Source organism: Pseudonaja textilis, chromosome Z, assembly GCF_049901715.1.
Source record: "Pseudonaja textilis isolate UNSWEBS1 chromosome Z, rPseTex1.2, whole genome shotgun sequence".
Lineage (NCBI taxonomy): Eukaryota > Metazoa > Chordata > Lepidosauria > Squamata > Elapidae > Pseudonaja > Pseudonaja textilis.
Genome location: NC_142008.1, coordinates 70361490 through 70365139, shown reverse-complemented (window position 1 = coordinate 70365139; position 3650 = coordinate 70361490).

Below are 3650 nucleotides of genomic sequence, written 5' to 3'. Positions count from 1 at the left end.
ATAGTTATCCCTTGCTGCTCATTCCAGAGTTGATGGAGCGGTTATGGGAGGCCACTGTCTTCACCAAGCTTGATCTTTGAGGGGCCTACAATCTGGTGGGGATACGAGAGGGGGACGAATGGAAGATGGCGTTTGGTACTTGATACAGCCATTTTGAGTACACTGTGATGCCGTTTGGGTTGACCAATGCCCCACGGTCTTCCAGCACCTGATGAACGATGTGTTCCAGGACATGCTCAATTGGTTCATGGTGGTGTACCTGGACAATATTTTGATTTATTCCAGGTCCAGGGACAGCCATCTTCAACAAGTTTGTCAGGTCTTGCAACGTCTTTGGGAACATCAACTGTATGTGAAGCTGGAGAAATGCCTCTTCTTCCAGACTTCCATAGAGTTCTTGGGGCACATCATCTCTCCCGAAGGCATTGCCATGGACCCACAAAAAGTGGAGGCCTTGTGTAGTTGGGAACCCCCTCGTCGAGTGAAGGATGTTCAACGTCTCCTGGGGTTCACTAATTATTACCGGACCTTCATCCCGAGTTTTGCTAAGCTGACGGGTCCCATAATCCAGCTCCTTCGAAAGAAGGTCCCGTTCCAGTGCCCCCCCCGCAGCAACAGGCCTTTGAGGCTCTCAAGAAGGCCTTCATCGCGGAACCTGTCCTGAGGCATCCTGATCCGCACCGTCCTTTTGTGGAGATGGATGCGTCCCACGTGGATATTGGGGCTGTGTTGTTGCAAGCCCCGACGGATGGTGCACCTCTTTTTCCTTGCACTTACTATTCTCGGAAACTCACTCTTTCTGAGCGCAACTATACTATCTGGGAAAAAGAGTTGCTGGCTATCAAGGCTGCATTTGAGACCTGGCGACAGATCTTGAGGGGGCCCGGCACAAGGTGGAGGTTTGGACGGACCATTGTAATTTGGAACACTTGTCCACTGCGAGGAAGTTGAACCAGCGACAGATCCGGTGGTCGTTGTTCTTTGCCCGGTTCAACTTTTCTGTGACCTATATCCCCAGTGGTCAAAATCAGAGAGCAGATGCCCTGTCCCGTAAACCTGAGTACCTTTGTCCCGAGGACCCCCTTCCTTCACTTATGGTGCTGCCACTGGAATCTTTGGCCGTTATCCAGGAATCAGTGGATTTGCGGACTCAGGTACGAGAGGCGCAGCGCTTGGATGCTTGGTCACAGCAGAGAATTGGGGAAATTGGACCTGATTCCCCATGGAACATCGGGGCCGGTTGTACGTGCCCATGGGGACACTTAGACCCCTTATTATGACTCAATGTCACAACAACCCTGCTGCCAGCCATTTGGGGTTTTTTAAGACCCTTCATCTTGTCACACGGACTTTTGGGTGGCCTCGAGTCCAGCATGATGTCCACGCCTATGTCGTGTCCTGTGTACCATGCAGGCAAGCAAAAGCCATGACGGGTGCGCTTCCTGGTCTCCTTCAACCTCTGCCAACTCTGGACAGACCATGGGAGGCAATTTCCATGGACTTCTTAACACATTTGCCCTCTTCGTCGGGATATACAACAGTACTCGTGGTGGTTGATATGTTAACCAAGATGGCTCACTTTATCCCCTGTCAGAGATTACCATTGGCTCATACTACTGCCCGGTTATTTTTACAACATGTGTTCCATCTTCATGGTCTGCCAGATAAGGTAGTTTCGGATCGCGGTGTCCAGTTTACCGCTCAATTTTAGAAGAGCCTAATGACCATGTTACAGGTACAGATGTGCTTGTCATCGGTGCACCATCCAGAGACTGATGGTGGGACGGAGAAGGTGATTGGCATCCTCACACAATATTTAAGGTGTTTTGTCAACCACCAACAGAATGATTGGGTGACTTATCTCCCTTTGGCAGAGTTTGCCTTCAACAATTCCCAGCACACCTCCACTCACATGACACCTTTTTACGCGAATGTGGGTTACCATCCGAGATTTTTCCCATTGTCGATCTTGGACTCCCCGGTTCCCGAGATGCGGGACTTCTTGTAGGAACTGCATTCAGTTCACCAATTGATTTCACAGCAATTGGAACAGGTTAAGGAGGACTATAAAAGGTTTGCAGATCGTTCTCACCAGGCGACGCCCCCACTGGCTGTGGGAGACAGCGTGTGATTATCCACGAAGCATCTACGGGTCGATCGTCTGATCAAGAAGTTGGACCATCGCTTCATCGTCCCTCCCCTATCGAGGCAGTAATCAACCCCATTGCTTATCGGCTCACCCTACCGTGCTCCATGTGCATTCATCCTGTTTTCCACCATTCCCTTCTGGTTCCTGACGCCTCTTCATGTGCTCTCCGTTCTCCTGCTGCTACAGTTCTTCCACCTGTACCTGGCGATGATCCCACTGCTGATGACACAGTGGTCTGCATTTGGGATTCTCGCTGGCTGAAAGGACGGTTTCAATACTTTGTCGAGAGGCTGGGGGATGGACCGGAGGCTCTTTCCTGGGTGGATGCTTCCATGGTCCATGCCCTGGACCTTATCTGGAGATTCCATGAACTGTTTCCATTGAAACCACATCCTGATCGTCAGACTCTGGGGGAAGGGCCCTGTGGTGAGGGATAGTGTTGTGGCTCGGAGTTTTGAGCCTGCTTTGCTAGAGGACGAAGACTTGGACAATGAGGAAGAGGAGGATTTGGCTCTGAGGTTTGAGCCTGCTTTGTTAGAGGATTTGGAGTTGCCTTCCTCCCCAGGACTTTCCTCTTCGGCCAGATCTTCCTCCCTGATTGTGCCTCAGGTGTTGGCAGATAACCAGGAGGGCGTATCAGAGTCTCTGACTGAGGAATGCCGGCTTGATGCAAGGCAACGGTGCAGGCAAAACTGCGAGTTGCAACGCAGAAAGAAAGGATGAATCAGAGACTGAGATGAGGGACTGACATGCCCCACAGGGAATAAAAGTGGGTGTGTTCGCTCTGGGAACTTGTTCGGGACAAGGTGTTCATTAGTGAGAGAAGCTTTGGAAGATCCTGTGTGCAGCGACAACTTGTGATTTATATTCCTGCTTTCTTGTCAGACTTGGCAGACAGCTTGTGTGAGACTGCCAAGAACTTTTATCGGCTCAAGGAATTTAACCCTGTCATTACTGGACTTGTTTGCTTGTTTATATTCATTTGGGAATTTGGACTTCTCACCTCATTTGCACAGGTGAGACATTATATATATATTATTGGCATCCTCGCCCAATACCTCAGATGTTTTGTAAATCAACGGCAAAACGATTGGGTGACCTATCTTCCATTGGCAGAGTTTGCCTTTAATAATTCTCGGCACACCTCCACCCACATGATGTCTTTTTATGCAAATATGGGTTACCATCCGAGGTTTTTCCCCCTGTTGATCGCAGATTCTCCAGTTCCAGAGGCACGAGACTTTTTGTCGGAGTTATATGCCGTGCATCAATTAATTTCCAGACAATTGGAATGAGCAAAAGCAGATTATAAGCATTTCGCAGATCGTTCGTGTCGAGTGACGCCTCTGTTGGCTGTGGGTGACAAGGTGTGGTTGTCAATGAAACATCTTCGGGTTGATCGTCTGATTAGGAAATTGGATGACCGCTAAACTAAATTAATAAGTTAACATAGACTATTAAAAGCAAGGAGAGACTTTGGTGAGTTTTTTATTATTATTAT